This window comes from Numida meleagris, chromosome Z (assembly GCF_002078875.1).
Source record: "Numida meleagris isolate 19003 breed g44 Domestic line chromosome Z, NumMel1.0, whole genome shotgun sequence".
Lineage (NCBI taxonomy): Eukaryota > Metazoa > Chordata > Aves > Galliformes > Numididae > Numida > Numida meleagris.
The window spans coordinates 14,723,881-14,740,767 of NC_034438.1; the positions used below are offsets into that span (position 1 = coordinate 14,723,881).

The 16,887-nt window shown below is 37.1% G+C and overlaps 1 protein-coding gene across 1 annotated transcript in view; it reads right to left on the minus strand.

Annotated features, from left to right (window-relative positions):
• HCN1 (hyperpolarization activated cyclic nucleotide gated potassium channel 1) overlaps positions 1–16,887 on the minus strand; it is a 202,374-nt gene that overhangs the window by 84,536 nt on the left and 100,951 nt on the right. The gene's annotated exons all lie outside the window — the stretch shown is intronic.

Consider the following 16,887-nt stretch of genomic DNA (forward strand, 5'->3'; position numbering starts at 1 on the left):
CAACAAACTGAATTGGTAAGCCCAGTGGTATAAACAGATGTCTTCAGAATCTTCTTAACATTTGTCTTTGCTGATATGTGCACAGAAAACAGATGGTGCAAATGACTCAGCATATACTTTCAAAACCAGTATGGGCAGAAAACATTTTTTTAAGTATTTGGCAATACAGATCACAAAAAAAAAAAAAAATAGGTTTGACTGGAGAAACAATGACTAAATACATATTTTCTTTGTTCAGAGTTGTTATGTGACTTTACTGTCATTACAGCTGATTCATGTTTCATGTTTTGGTGCTCTGTCTCTGGCACTAGCCAACAAACAAAAATACAGAAGTGTAACACATTTTTTAATTTTTTTCTCTTGATGCTGAAGAAATAATTGAGTATTTATCATTCCCTACTGAAAAAAAGCAGGAAGAATATCTACCTGTGACTACATTTTTGTGTGGTAAGGATTCATTATTTTCTTTGTGGAGTCAGTTTGGAAATTCATTAAAAACAAAAGAAGTGGAAATATTTGTCTTTTGCACACAGTTTCATCTTGCACCTAAATTTGAGTTATTATCTTCACATGCTTAAGCCAGAGGCCTTCAGAAAGATGGTTCATATCACTAGACATTCATCTGCTTAGCAGCTCATTGAGGAGGTTTCCCTGTACATTGCTCAGTGCTGCTCTTTACAAATCTGCATCTAATCAGAGATATGAGATTCTTACAGCTATACATACATTATCACAAAATTAATCCTTATGGGAAAAGTTATTTTTTCTGCTCTTTTGCCTTTGTGTTAGCCCACTCTGATTCATCCTTTTTTTCAGGTCACCGGACCCAAAAAGCCTCTAATTGAACCCAAAAGACAAAAGGATATTCCTAACACAATTCATGTTTAAAAAAATATTCCATTCCAAAGAATTACTTTAATAAGAACTTTTAAGAAGCCATAGACAAGATTTTGCAGACTTCAGAATAAAATGTTAGAAGCATAGGCTGTATCTGTTTTTCCCGTTTAAAGTTTAACTCTGCTAGGAAGCGTTCTCATACTATTTTCACACTAATTTGACCATGTGCCATTTTTCAGAAAGTGGTGGTTTTTGGTTGGGGCCGACTGATATTCTCACACACAGTCCCTGAACACAGTAAGCACAGGTCAAGGATGACTTGTGATCAGCAGTTCACTTGCGGCCATCTTGTCTCAGGAAAACGGCCACAGGTAAGCTGTCTTAGAAGCCCAGCTGTATGGAAGCAGGTGATGCAGGCAGTCAGCTTCCAGAAGAGAAAGCAGACCCGGGCATGTTTCATCCATCACACAGCCCCCACGCCCATGTCAGTGACAAATTTTGGGACAGATAAAAACGAAAGAATTTCCCCAAATGTACTTGTTACCCTGTCTATGCTTACCTGCATGACAAGAGAGAGCATAATGCAGTGTAGCAGTTTGCAGTTCAAAAGGTTTGTGTTCCAGCTCCTTTAAGCTCTCACAAGAACACAGATTGCTCCTGCAAGGGGACGTCTGGGTGCTCTAGACCTTGCCTATCACTTGTGGCTGTTTTTGTATGCCTTTGCCTTCAAAGTTTTTAGGTGGCAACATTTTTAGTAGCAATATTACCACCGGAGAGTGTTCCTTCTTTCTTCCTTTGAAATTAATGTCGTTATCCAAAATACATACAAGAAATCAAAGCTTTTACAAATCCTTATCTTTGAAACTGAAAATGTTACTATGCCACTCTATGCTGAATTTTATACTTTGAGCTATTTTTTTTCTGAAATTTATCAAACAATGCAATAATCTAATAAAGACCTTTGACTTACAACACACTCAAAGTTTGATGAAGTTCCTATTGCACTATTTTTGATCTTCAAATAACTTTTGAATCCTCACTTTAAGTGAGAGACTGACTGGAACAGACACAAAAGTGTTCACCAAGGAGCAATTTGTTGTAATGACAGTAAATACACAGTAATTATTTTGTAGTCTCAGTAGGTGATTACAGTAAGTGCATCTACAGGTTTCTGTTAGACTGGGTAAACAAGGCATCACGGGTATAACTACTTTAATATTAAAAATATCAAAAAGAGGGAAAAAAGGGTCAAAACAATGGCATGCCTAATGAAAGAATACATAAATTCTGCAAGTTCAGGAGACTGAAAAGTCCAGAATGCACCGAAGACATCTCTTTTTCTGCTCTTTTCAGATGGTGAAAGGGAGTGGATATGATGCAAAACACTGTTTACTTAACAAGCCTTGAGCACTGAATCAAGCAATTTATGAAATGCTTTTATAATGCAGCCACTGAGAAAAGCTTTGAATTTTCAGCAGTAGTTATCTGATAGTCAAGAACAGGCGGAAGATAATGTGAGCTTAATATAGAGCCATTCTGGGAGATGACTGAAGGAGTGAAGTGATATAAACCTGACTTGTGATTCCACAGGATACTGCTTTACTAAAAGCTCTAACATGCAATTGTCATTGACGGTATTTGCAACCAGTTCAGAAAAGGTAAATCAGCAGAAGGAGCTACAACTTTGTATTCTGTGATCAACTCAGACTAGATGGCAAATTATGTGAAGCCCCTGATTTGAAATAAAATCACAAATGGAGAGGAAATATCTTTTGGCAATGAATTTTTAGTATTCTGAGTGCTATTACCATTCCCTTTGAATCAAAGGGATTTTGAAGCTATGCAAATACAGTAAAAGAAACATCTAACTTAGTCAGTAGTAGAAAAGGCTATTATTAAGAAAAGGCTATGAAAACTTGATATTTAAATTGAAAGGTAAATAGATATGCACAAAATCATAGTATCGCAATGATCTCTCACTAAGAACATCTCGAAATACTCAAAGCCTGATTTCGTTAAGAATACTTTCATTCTTGCTCAATATACATGCAAACTCTAGCAAAATACTTCGTTTTTATATGTGTTTCAGAAACATGTCCTTAGAAAATTAAAAATATATTTATTTAACTGAAGATTACTGTAGGTTAAAAGATACTAATATAATCCGCTCAGAAAGGCAAATGTGTGTACACAGGGCCTGAACTTGGTTTAACCTGATTAGAAACTAATCAAGGTGATTCAGTGTAAGAGCTGGGACTAGGATTCACAAGTTCCAGTGCTTTATAGAATAGATTATTTCTATGGCAAGGTGACTTTTGGTACTACATAAGGAAATTCAAATATTTTTTCCTTAGCCTTCTATCATATACTCTTTTATCTGTAACTACTATAGCTCTTATGGCAGAGATGCAGTGCAGTTTTTAAGCATTCTTCTTCCTTCTAGCTGGTATTGAAAGCAGCACTTTTCTTGTCAGTTTTTCAATTTGTTTCCTAATGTGATACCTTTGAGACTTTAGGCTACATCTGGATCGTTTACAGTTCTTCAGGAAATTAACTTACTAAATGTCTGAGACCTCCAGAGGGCTAATCTGTGTTTCTGGTAAATCACAGTCCTTCATCAAATACTATGTCCTACAAATAGCTGTGCATTATTTTATTAGGGGATGACGACGGCAGGAAGCAAAACAGTTCTGCAGTAGATACTTTACTGTGGCACTACACAAAAAAGCAAATCTTGGTGCCAAAGTAACCAGGCTGGATCTAGATCAGAGGCTCTCGTTTTTCTGAGAAGTCATCAGAGTTTCACTGATAACGTGTTCTTAAATTCAAATGCACTAAAATTGCAAGAACTTCTAAGAGTTTGCAAGTAATTCAAAAAGAATAAACTGAACAAAAAAATGACCTAGCAGCCTAAAACCAATGCACAAAATCTCAAAATCACAGAATCATTTGAGTTGGAAGGGACCCTTAAAGGCCATCTAGTCCAACTCACCTGCAAGGAATGGGGACACCTACAGCTCAATCAGGTCGCTCAAAGCCTGGTCCAGCCTGACCTTGAATGTATCCCATCCACAGTAACCCCAAGTCCTTTTCGGCAGGGCTGTGCACTCTCCCTTTGTCCCCCAGGTTGTATTGATAGCAGGGTTTTGCCATGACCCAGGCACTAGTCCTTGCACTTGGCTTTGCTGAACTTCATGATGTTCTCCTGGGCTTACTGCTCAACCTGTCTAGGTCTCTCTGGATGGTATCCTATCCCTCAGGTATGCCAGCCGTACCACATAGCTTGGTGTCACCCACAAACTTGCTGAGGGTGTGTTCAATTCCATTGTCAATGTCACTGATGAAGATATTAAAGAGCATTTGTCCCACTACTGAACCCTGAGGGACACCACTCGTCACTAATCTCCATCTGGACATTGAGCCACTGGCCACCACTTTCTGGGTACGACCTTGCAACCAATTCCTTGTCCACTGAATAGTCCATCTGTCAAATCCACCTTTCCAGTTTGAAGAGAAGGATGTTGTGAGGGACAGTGTCAGAGGCCTTACTGGAGTCCAGATTGATGACATCAGTAAGGCCTTCTCTCCAAATGATGTCTATTGATTAAAAAAGATGAGATTGAATGAATTGTTAAAAATTTATTTCCTTCTTCTACCTGAGGGCGGTTAATCTGAATCCTAGAAGAATGTCCTAACTTTGGGGTACCAAGTACTCACACTCTGAGAGGGATGGAAGGAATCCATGTTTCTCTTCCCTTTTAAAGCTCTTATACACACCTTGAAGGACCTGGCAGAATACCCAAGTAACCTTGTATCATTCTCCTAAGACACAAGGAGTTTCCACCTCCCAGTCTTGCCTCTAAAGACAAATTTTGTCTGCTTTCTCAGACATTCAGGAACTGAATTCTAAATGAGGGCCTTCATGATTAGGCTAAAATGATGCATGTTCTCTTTTGCTCTCCCTTTCAAAACATTGAAGAGCAAAACTCATACAAACTTTTAAGTTTGAATATCCAATACTATATTGTGAATTAAGTTAGTTCTGAAGAAAGCTGTCTTTCTTTTCACTCTGTCCAACATTTAGATATCTTCATTTTCCTCTGTTTACCTGCTTCATGGCATACCTCAGAAGCTGCCTTTTATCCCACTTTAAAAACCAGCAGACATGAGAAATCATACCCTGAGCTGTGAACATAGCTTCTGTTCCTCACACAGCAAGCAGCCTGTGACCACACACAAGCACCATGGGGCATGCTCAGGTAAACAGCCTCAGCTCAGGGCACGGTAGAAGAGACTCCAAACTAAGGACATGAAGCCTGCTGTGAAGCCTCATGAGCATACCAGCTCTGGCTTCAGAAGTCACTTAGCTGCAAATTTCTTAAAGCTGGTCAGATGACAAAGGGAACTCTGTGCTTGCTTTCATTTGATCTTTCCCAGACATCTACTCTTGACACTCTGAAAAGCAGCCAAACAGGCTGTGAGTTGGACTTCATATGGCCACTTGGTTGGTCCTGAAATCCCATGTGAATGAACACTCAGCAGCTGAATCTTTAACTTGAATGCAGCCATACATATGCAGTTCTCAGGACTAACTTAAGTATTTCTGTAAAATGCTGTGCTGTCTAAACTGTACAACAGACATGCCATAGGTTTCCACTTGGATTTTGGTATCTCTTGAGAGAGACAAAGTGCATCTCAAGGTTAGGTATGTTTCCTCGGTTCTAGGATACAAAGAATAAAAGGGGTTTACCTTGTCTTCTTCTTCTTTTCTTTCATCTGCCCACCTTCCCACCTCTTCCCCCAAGCCTTTTTTATTCATTACCTGAAAGTAAGGTGCACTAGAACCACTGATGCATAATTCTAATTTCATGTTTGGTCTTGTATAGACAGTTTCACTGCATTATTTTTGCCTGATCTGTGAGCATATGGGTTACAGCTTCTTTTACTGTCACATGTAGTTTTCAAATAAATATATCCTTTGTTGCTGATCAGGGAAATAGCATTTCAAAAATATCATTCCTAGTTCTGAATAACCCACCTCCACTAAGATTTCCACAGTCTAAAGAAGAGGGAAAAAATTTACTTTGAATAAGTCATATTGGTAAAGAACTACGGACAAGTCATAAATGAGTATTATTCCTCTATACTTTGTTTCCACAGATTAGTCAATATGTTGAAGAACCTGATGCTAAAACTCAAACTTTTAATGGGTCTAATTTTTGTTTAGCTAACTTGCCTTCTCACCACTCAGTAGTTTTAATGAGACAGCTGTTCTATTCATAGAATAGTAATGCCATTTAACTGTATGCTTGGAAAACATATGGGATACTTTCATAACTGTAACATAATAAGTAAGAAAAGCCTCTCTCTGCACTAAAGAATGAAACCATACTGCTCTGATTATAGCAAGATCCTCAAAAGTATCCTGTGGATCGACTATAACATCCGCCTGCCGAGTAGTTTAAAGGAGTTTGGGTTTCTCAGTCCACATACAGAGGATGAAAATATTCTGACTCAGATGGGTAACACTGAGGCAGACAACTCAGCTCAAAGGAAGAACCATGGGGAGCCGTCAGCCACAGAAGGCTATGATTGATGTTTGAGGGAGAGAGGAACATGAAGAACACCGTGATCCTGAGCAATGGAGGATGAACAGACTTGGTACAGTGCCTTTCATAGTGTTATTTACATCCAGGTATCTACAGTATCCTGTGGCCCACCTTGTCCTGGGTTTTGCTTGTGAGAATGCACAATAACAGAAAAAGACATAACAAAATTCTACATCACCTGAATTTGCTTAATCACTTTAACAGCTGAGTTAGTTGATGAGTCTCCCTAGGCTCCCTACGCAGTCAGCAAAAAAAAACAAACTCCTGCAGATGGTGATTCAGATTAGGAGGTTATTGCAGGTGCTCTTTATCACCTCGAGGGGAGACTTTCTATCAAATGCACCAAGAACCTCTTCAGCTAAAACCATCTCCATCAGCTCCCTGCTGAGTGTCCCTGCATCTTTATGGCTAGAGATGCCTCCTCCCACCTCTTTCTTGCTCTTACCCAGTGGAGAAAAAAAAATTCCTAAGGACCGTTTTCTCTCTCAAACTATGATTTTAAACTTGGTCTTTTATCTTAAAATTGAACGTGAACTTTGGATTACCAGTTTGGACAGTGTGTTTTACCAGTATGGGTAATGGCTCTGAGAAATCAGTGAGGGACTCTGGGAGAGCAACTTGGGATTTGTCTAGGTGAATTCATTTCTGGTGCAGTAGCGTTAATGCAAGCATACCACAATTACATGGTGTAATAAACCAGATAAAGGACCAGGTGAGAGACAAAAAAGGCATCTCATGAGATAAGAAGAATGCTCAGAATGCAAATGTAAAAATTGCACTATTACAGGTTTTATAGCATTACACAGGACAGAGCACACATAAAATGAGAGTTACAACAAGAGTTCTTGGATTCAGGCCACAATATTTACATCTTGAAAGCATGGCATTTGCCCTGCCTAGAAAGGCTGAGAAAGATGTTAATCTTGAAGACTCATATTCTATAGAAAATACTGTGTATTTACAAAAAAAAAGAATAGTGTACTCTAACTTGCACAGTTGGAAATTTTTCTTAACTGTAAGCTCCATATTTAGTGAATACCTGCAAAATGATGATTGATCTGAAAAACCTGATAATCTTCTATTGCGCATTTATTTATAATCAAATGATGTATTTTTTACTCTTATATACCCAATTGAATGTAATCAAGCCATTCATACTTCTGAGGGAAAGTAAAGCATTAAGAATGGCACTAAGTATGATTAGTGACAACAATAATTTATTTCTACAGCAGCCAGGTTTTGTATGCTCCAAGCACACAGATACAGACAAGTTTTAGCTAACCTTCAAACAGCTTCATAATTCCAACCAAAAACTTACAAAGTTCTCATTTCATTGAAATTAGGTTGAAAATGATAGTGAATTGAGTCTCATTTCATATAGCAAAGTTATTTTCTCCTTCTGAACATTACAGTAGAAGTTCCTTTTTATTTATTTTCTCTTCTCTATAATTAAAGGTAGGAATAATTGCATGATGATTGCAGTGCTGGAAAAAAAACCAAAAAACTACTTCCTTTAATTTTTTTGAGTTTCAGAGTATTTTTGTGAATTTATTGAAACTGATGCACAAGACTTCCTCAGCAGTACAAACACCTGCTGGAACTCCCTCATATGTAAAGAACAAAATACTTTATAAAAAAATATGTGTGTATGTATGTACATATTTTTCAGATCCAACCTTTAGATTTAAGTCTGAGGAAAGGAACAAAACAACTCTATGCAAGGAAGAACATGAGAGGAAGTATATTAAAGGAGCGTTCATTATTCAAAATAGCAAAGTGTCATGTTTTTCCACTGTCTATACCTTAAAATAAAGTCGAGTGTCATTATAGACTATAGACGGATTGAAATGATACATGAGTTAGACTGGAAAAGTTACACGAGTGATCTGTTGAGAACCTGGGAACTATTTTCTAGTCTCATTCAAATAACAAATAATATTTTAGCTTGGTGAAGAAAAGAGATTGCTTCAAAACATTTATTTCACAGCATTTGCACAGTAGTGCAAAAATTTGGTAATTCTGGTAATGAACTGGACCTGACAGTACACATCTCTTCCTTCTTAGTTATTATTCACATGAGACTGTCATGAACATTTTTTAAAACCATGTCATTCCAGACAAAGAGAAAAAAAATTATTAAGGTAATATAAAAAATATTTTCTGACAGTTTGTAGTGGTTCTTTAAAATAAATACTCAGCAAGTTTTTAATACTAACATTGCTGTTCTTCCTGCAAGAAAAAAAAATTGAACACTTATATTTTGTGAATTATAAAAAGCGTTATGTGGACCAGAGACAAAAATCTAAAGAGCCTGGCATATGAAGTGCCTCAGTTCAGACCCAGACACAGAACAAAGTACCTGGGTTTGACTTTTCTAATGTAAAATGTAAGCCTTTAATGTATCACAATTTCACGTGGGCAATTTTTATTTCTAATTGCATCTCAGCAGGGACTTCTGTCCAGATGTACTTTAGATATCAGAGTAGTCATGTGTGAAGAGTTTAAATTTGATATGTCAAAAAAGCTCAGTTAAAAGCTTTAAAATTAGTGCTCTTGAGAAAATATGATTGTAATATGGCTGAAAGTGATCCTTTGGAAATAATATGTAGCCTGCGCAAAGCCAGTTATCCTTTATATACTCTCTAAGAACACAGATCAAGAAGTTACACTGTGCAAATTAACATAGATTTGGAATGGAAAAAAAAAGATTTGCTGAAGAGCAGCTGTATATATGGTATTCAGTTGGATTCATCTACATCTGGACGTATCCTGGGAAACCTGCTCTGGCATTGACACTCCAAGCATTCAGTGCCTGAATATTCCCCCTGCCTGTGAAGAGCAGCTTCAGAATTCCACAGAGATATGTCACTTCAACCTGGAATACCACCGCATGCAGATAAATACTTACTGTCATTTACAGAGACAGAACAAAAGATCCTGATCCAGTTCCCCCTAAACAAAGGCCGTGCCCTCTTTTACAACATAGAAACTGTATTTGGCAATGAGGTGCATATAACTGCCTGAATGTTCATTTTGAGGTACACGGTGGATGCAAGCACCTCAAATACAATAGAACCAACTTATGTTTCTGCTTTACTTCAATTTTTATTGAAGAAATGGGTAAGACACACATTAGGAAGCTTATTATTTTTCTCTGGGATGTCTATCAAATGCAGCATTGTAGCTAACCATATTACATGCAGATTTTTGTACTCTTTCAAGTTGAAGGCTTACATAAAATATTTCGTAATTTACAGTTTACCCCAAATCCCATTACACCATACTACAGAATAAAAATTCATGAGGTGGGTTGATTGTTCGCAGGGAGAAACATGGGAATTATGGTTTGATGATAAATGGGTAAATCCCTCCTTGAATCCTCATCTGCGTAATTTCCTACAGCTCTCACAATAATGAAGAAGAAGTGTGGAAATAAGTATTAGGTACAACATTTTGCTTTTGCATGCTTCCTCTAACTAATTGTTTCATTATTCTTATCCTCTGTAATGAAGACCAGCTTTCTATCTGAAAGAAACAGAAACACACAAGGCAGCCAACTAATTCATTACAGAAGTCACCCTCTTTAGAAGCTATTAACGTATCAGTAGCACAATGTTACAATCAGCACTTAAAAACAGGGGCGTACTAATTTAGATACTTGGTCTGAAGCATTAAGCATTAATATCTACTAAACTAACTGTCACTGTCAGCATTAAATAATAGCATCAATAGTGAAACATTGAGTTTTTAGTTACAGTAAAGTAAGGTAACATGGCTTATGATAGTATTTGAGTTTTTAATCTCCAAAGCTGATGGCACTGTGCTCTGGGAACCTTCTTCAAGGAACTGTTTTCAGTTTTGTTTCAGTTGCAATCCAAATATTATGGATATTATCCAAAGATTAATGGATGACACAAATACTTCATAGTGTTAAATTTCTGTGAAGTTTTAGGCCTTCCTGTAAATGATTTTTCACCCTTATTTTTCAAATGTGAAGGATCTGCATATCAATTAATTCAAGATATTAGCACAATGAGCTCCAATGAGAACCTGGGAATACACCAATGTCAGGAAATCATGAAGATGAATATATTTACCATTATCATTTTAGCTTAGCAAACCAGTGAGGCCTGACTGTGAAAATGTAAACCAATGTGTTTCTGCTACAGTTCAAATTATTAGAAGAAAAAGAGACAGAGCTGCCCTGCACTGATATATCGTGGCTTGAAAGACAAAGATAAGATAATATATCTGAAAGAGAAGACAAAAAAAGCCATAACGCTAAGAAAGCACTTTGGAACAAATTAGTATAATTTTTAGGTCAGGAAACAGCAGCCACAATGGAAACAAATTTTAAATCATATTGTGTAGATGCTGGGTTGGACTCCAGGAACTTCCTTATTATTCAGAATTAATTTACTGTCAGCAGTGACTAAGACAATGCACAAAATAATAATAATGAAATATCTTAAACAAATACAAGGCACAGGAAATCTAATGACTGCTTTTATGTAGGCACATCAGAAATCTACTGTCAAACTACACAGTCCAAAACTACAGGAGATATGAGTAGAATTACAGTTATTGTATAAAGGGCAAGAAGGTAAGAACAACAAGCTATTGTTTTTTCTATTATATGTGTGTTCTAGCCCAGCAAAGATGGATGACCTCCTCACCTATCATAGAACAGAAAGAAAAGCATATGCCAAAACCTATGTGGATCTTCTTAAAGCCTCAGCAATTGTTGTAAAAAATGAGAACATTATTGTTTTCGTCTCCATTGATCATGACACACTGTCATGATCAGTGGAGAAATCAACAGTGTCCTCAGCTACTCCTTTTCTCTAATACTTACTAGCTTGGCGTAAAACTTTGGTACTGCTGTTAACACCTGGCTTGAGTCTACATAAAGCATTTCTTGTCATCTAGTTCTGCATGTCTACAACATTTTCCTTTGCAGTTTGTGATAGTGTCAAATCAGATGAACTAATATATCCTCCTAAGTGATCTTATTTTTTGGTCTAACATTGGTTGTTATGACCTCTTTCACCTTCTGGAATAGGTCACAAACTGTCATCTTGATGGGGCAGGAAGTGGGCTGACATCAGATGACAAGTCAGGGCTGTGTGCAAAAGACAGCAGTAACTCAACAGTACACAGTGGCACATCCTAGAGGATATATAATTATTACATTCCCCAAGTAGGGATACATTTTTCCTAAGAATGTAGATTACATAAAGTTATTATTAGTATTACCATATTTCCAAATTGTATTGTAAATAAAGCACTCATCTGAATTGGGAAATTCCTACTTTACCAATATTTTCATCAGAGTCAATCTCAGAAATGTAAATTCAATCTTTTAACTATTCATTGAAGCATTTGCTAACTAAATCAATAGACATACATAAATATATGAGTGTAAAATACTTTAGAGTAATAGTAGATCTCATGAGATCCACAGTGCCTACAGTAACCAGATGATTCCCTTATGTTCCATATTTACTAGGTACCCAATTAAAGGTTGTGGATACAATTTCTATAAGCATTTATTGCCTATCACTACAAATGAAGTCAAAAGAATCAATGCTTTGAACATCGTTCAACAACTTGCCATATAATAAAAAGTTGTTAAAATATTTGTGAAGCACTAAATGATCATTATCACATAAAGATCGAATGCAGAATAATCTCAGGAGAAAAGTAGCTGTTCTAATGAGTAACCATAGCGATGAAGGTGCTGAGCCAATGCATTATCAAAACGGAAATATCCAATGCTGAGTAACTGTCACTGTAATCCACTCCTTGAGCTCAGCTGAGTAAAGCGGAGATCTTACTGAAGTGTGTGATTGTGTAATTGAAAATGGTGTTCACTATTAAGAAATGCTAAGACTTGAAATTCAAGTTGATGCATTATTACTAGTTTTTGTGCATATTAAATTTATGTTAGCATAATTCTTATTGCATTAGAAATCCTGACCATCTCCCGCACTTCTGAATTTTACTATGAAGCATTCATTTAAACAATTTATTTTATAAAGGGAAGAACCTTCAAACGCTACAACAGAAATTCCCCAAATCTTTTCATTTCAATGGCGATACTGCCAGAGATGAGTTTCTTCAGGCTAACTTCTGATTTCCATTGATCTTGAGCAAATCATTTAATATAATGGAAAATCCCCCTCCACTGAATATAAAACCTAAAAAAAACTCCACCAAACCCAGAGTTTGAGACAACTGAACTGCAAGTAGCAAGAAAAAGCCAAGACAGAGAAACCAGAGAACCCGAGGGATTCTTGCTGAGCAAAGATTGTCTGACTGCCATGAGAAATGCTAGCAAAGCAAGCTCTTTCCAGAAGCTTTGCAGTTTCCTGGCTTTTAAAAAATTCAGTCTTCAAGTTAAGTTTTATACTTCTCTGCTAGATTTTTATCTGACTAAGACAATGTTGTATGTGAAATATCTGAAAATTTCAGGTAAATACCTTGCTTAACATACTACGTTTTCCAAACCTTACATCCAATTATTGCAAATATAGACATGAAAATAGAGGATGGGAATCTTCAGACACTGTTACTCAAGGATCAGCATGTCTTTGAGACTTTACCATAGGTGACAGAAAAAGGAAGAGCTAACTTTGAATATAATAACAATGAATTTACTGCAAGCAATGCTTTATTTCATATATAGGTGGACAGATGTCCAGAAGGCATCAGTAGCAAAAATGCTCTCCCTTATCTTCATTTGCTTAGAAACTCTGTCTCATATAAGACCCATATAACTGCTCATCATTTGGAACTTACACATTCTGTTTTTGCAATTCAATGCAGCTGCAAGTGAATAAAAAATGCAGAAGCAAGGGTTTTACAAACTGACTATAGGAGAGGATCTCTGTAGCATTATGTCTGTTTTTGTGCTTCCCTTGGTCTCAGGTGAAAACTTTACTCCTAATTTTCTAATGAGCAACTGGCTCACACTCTGTGGTATGATAAAGCTGTTTGGTCTATGAGTCATTATGGAAGCACACTAGTCTGAGGCAATGCAGATCAGAAAGCTGAGGATAAATCACACAAGAAGCTGCAGATAATAGGCTTTCTGAGCCAAGGAGAAATTAAGCAGCATCATTAGGAAACTTTGTGAAACTTCTTCAGAGAAGACCTTGTTTAGGAATGAACTCATAATACTGGTGTAAAAAAGATAAGGAACTGAATCAGAGAACCATATACCCTCACAGCACTAATTGACTGTTGCCTTATCCAGAAAGGATTGGCTGGAACATGACTTACAGTGAGCATTAAAAAAGAGCTCATGCTGTTGTCTCTTATTTTTAGAGAGAAGTGCATGGATATTTTAAAAGAGCATAGGATCCTGCTGGCAAACAGTAACTAAGATTTGAGAATATCAGAGCAATGAAATGGCGGTAAGGATATGAAATTGGGCAGGTGGGATCACAACTTGAAAAATTAAAGAAAGATATCAGCTCTGTCTTTCTTTTCATAACAGGAACGCCAGTGCTAAGAATTGGCCAAGAAGTCTAAGAAGTACATACACCATTTGAGTTGATTCTTACTGAGGATAACATCCCATTGTGGTCTGAACTACTTAGGCTCAAGGTTGACCCAGTACCAGGTAGCGGCCACCTTATTTCCTTCTAAAGAGGAGCCTTTCCATTTCACTTCACAGTCTACCTGATGGTCCAATCTGACATTTTTAATCATTCTTTCAAAGATGAAAATCCACTGATTTTTTTTTCTTTAATTTCATTCAGTGACGTTCAGAGCCTTGAAGTAGTAGGCTTGATTTCATTATTCTGTTGCTTTCTGACATTAAATTTAACCTTTGTTCTTCTTCCTAACAGTACAATGTGAGTAAAGCTGTGGAATTTGAAAACTTTTGCATACTAGCTCCTACAGAAGACAGTGCTTCCAGGAGAAGGCTTTTAGAGGATGTTCTTGTAATCTGCAGCCTGAAGAAACATATGTGTAAGACAGAATGCAACTGTGTCCTGGAAGAGTATGCTAGGTTACACAGATTGAAGAGACAGCATGTCATACTCATGGCATCTTTACTTCCCTTACCATCACATTATCTGCTAAAACTTTGGCTTGCAGCTGACCAGCAGCTGTGTTGCATACTGAAAAACTGATTTATTTTTTTTTGAAGAGTAAGTCTTCAAGTCTATGATCACCATCAGTAACTGTTAAAATATTACTTCAAAGAAAAGTTAGTTATCCTCAGATTAGCCCACGTAAAAGTGTTTTTTGAGGAACATACATGGAAGCAACAGTGTGAGTACCTGGAAATGCCCACACACAAAAAAAAAAAAGCTCTCAAAAGAAGATTGAAACTCAAAGATGGGAAATTATGCCTTTTTTCAGAACATGTGTACAAGGGCTACTCCAAAAGTAATATCACCTATGTTATTCTGTTGGCCTATGACATCAGAGGCACGTGCTGGTGATAAGGCACTATAGGTCAAACTTTCCAACCAATATTCTGTTACATTATGTTGCCAATGCAACAGATGGCTGCAAAGGGGCAGTCTGACACAGTGACGTCTGATATGGAAGTGCATATGAAGCAAAGGTGTGGAACTGAATTCCTCCACGTGGAAAAAATGGCACCCACTGACATTCATTGATGCTTGCTGAACACTGATGGAGAACAAACAGTGGATCGAAGCACAGTGACCAGGTGGATGGTGCTTTTCAGCAGTGGCAGCAACACTGTGAAAGATAAGCCACGTTCCAGATTGCTATACAGATGTTTGCAAATGTGCATGCAAGCTCTTGTTCACTGCTGGTGACAGTGCATAGCTAACAGTGGTGACCATACTGAAAAAATGGTGTTTCATAGCTGAGGATTTACCCTATCAAATAGTGTTATCGTTCTCTTTGTATCTGCTGCAGATTTCATGGAAATAAATAGGTGGCATTACTTTCAGAGCAATCTACATATTTCAGAATTCTTTGACTCAGAAATCTGAGACAAACTCCAAATGCGTTTATAATTGTCTTTACAGAATACCGTACTGAAATGTTTGAGTAAAAGAGAATTCACTGACAGAAAGATGCAATAGCTGGAGCTAGGCAAAGATCTTCTCTTCCTGACAATATTGGCCCTCTGGGGCCATCAACAAAAGTTCAGATTGCCCCACGATGTTCAGTGTTCATTAACAGCAGCAGATTTGTCAGAGAAAATAGTTTTCAGAAAGGATCATTTCAAGAGTTTGTGGCCAGTAAGGAGACAGTATTTTTTCTATAAGAAAACTAAGCGTGGGCAGGCAGAAAGATCTCCCTACGCATGTGCACAGCTTTCTAAGGTCAAATGATGTAGCTCATATGGAAGAATTTAATATTTAAGTTTTCATAAAAAGGTAAATACTTCAGTTAAGCATAAGCCAAGGCTTACTCCCTTTCACTCTCTAGTGTAATTTTTATCCATATCTTTAGCAAGCTGGTACAGAATGTACCCTTTCTGAATGTGAATGAAAGATGTTATGAAGCAGAACCCACAATGCAGTAGAATGCAAAAACATGCCAGTCAGCATCCTGGTGACCTACTTTTATTGTAGCAATTCCATTTGTGAAGATATGTCACTTTTTTTTTTAACAAAGCTGCACAGTGAGGTGTCAGCAAACATGCTGCTTATCATTAAATATGTCATTCAATGACTGCAAATGCTTGTCTGTATGACTGACAGTGTTAGTCACCAAGCTCCAACAGTAATAGGCAGTATTACACTCCTAAAGGAACAAACACTGCTATGTTTTTACAAAAGAAATATGTGGTACTTTACAAGTTGCCCATCTACAGTAAAGTGTCTTTGAAACTGTAGAAACAGTCTGCCTAAGGAGGCAGTTGAGTAACCATCCCTGAAGGTGGTCAGGAACCATTTCAATGTCATACTAAGGGACATGGTCTAGTGGGAAAATGTTGGTGGCAGGTGGTCGGTTGGACTAGATAATCTTGGAGGTCTTTTCCAGCCTTGATGATTCTGTGATTCTGTGTTTCAGGTGGTCAATGAGATAGTTGCTTGGGACTTTTTCTGTTTGGTACAGACACATTTCAACAACTTCATCTGTGTACTTTCTATGAAAAAAAGTCTACCTGATTCATCATCCAGCTTCATGAAAAACATTTAATTCCTCAAAGCATATGTCAAACAAACAGAACATCATTATCTTTCCTTATATAGAAGGCATTGACAAGTTCTCTCTTTGAACTCTCTTTTCACGCACACATAAGTATTACGGAAGTAAATCTGTATTTCCTGTATTCTACTTAGAGAAAACTCATCCTGACAGTTAAGTAGGAACAATTTGGTAAAGGACTTAATGACATACCCAGAAGTTATTTACAAAACAGAGGACTACATGAGATGAAACTAACAAAGATGAAATCAGTATCTATAACCTTCTGAAAATAAAAACTAAACTGAAA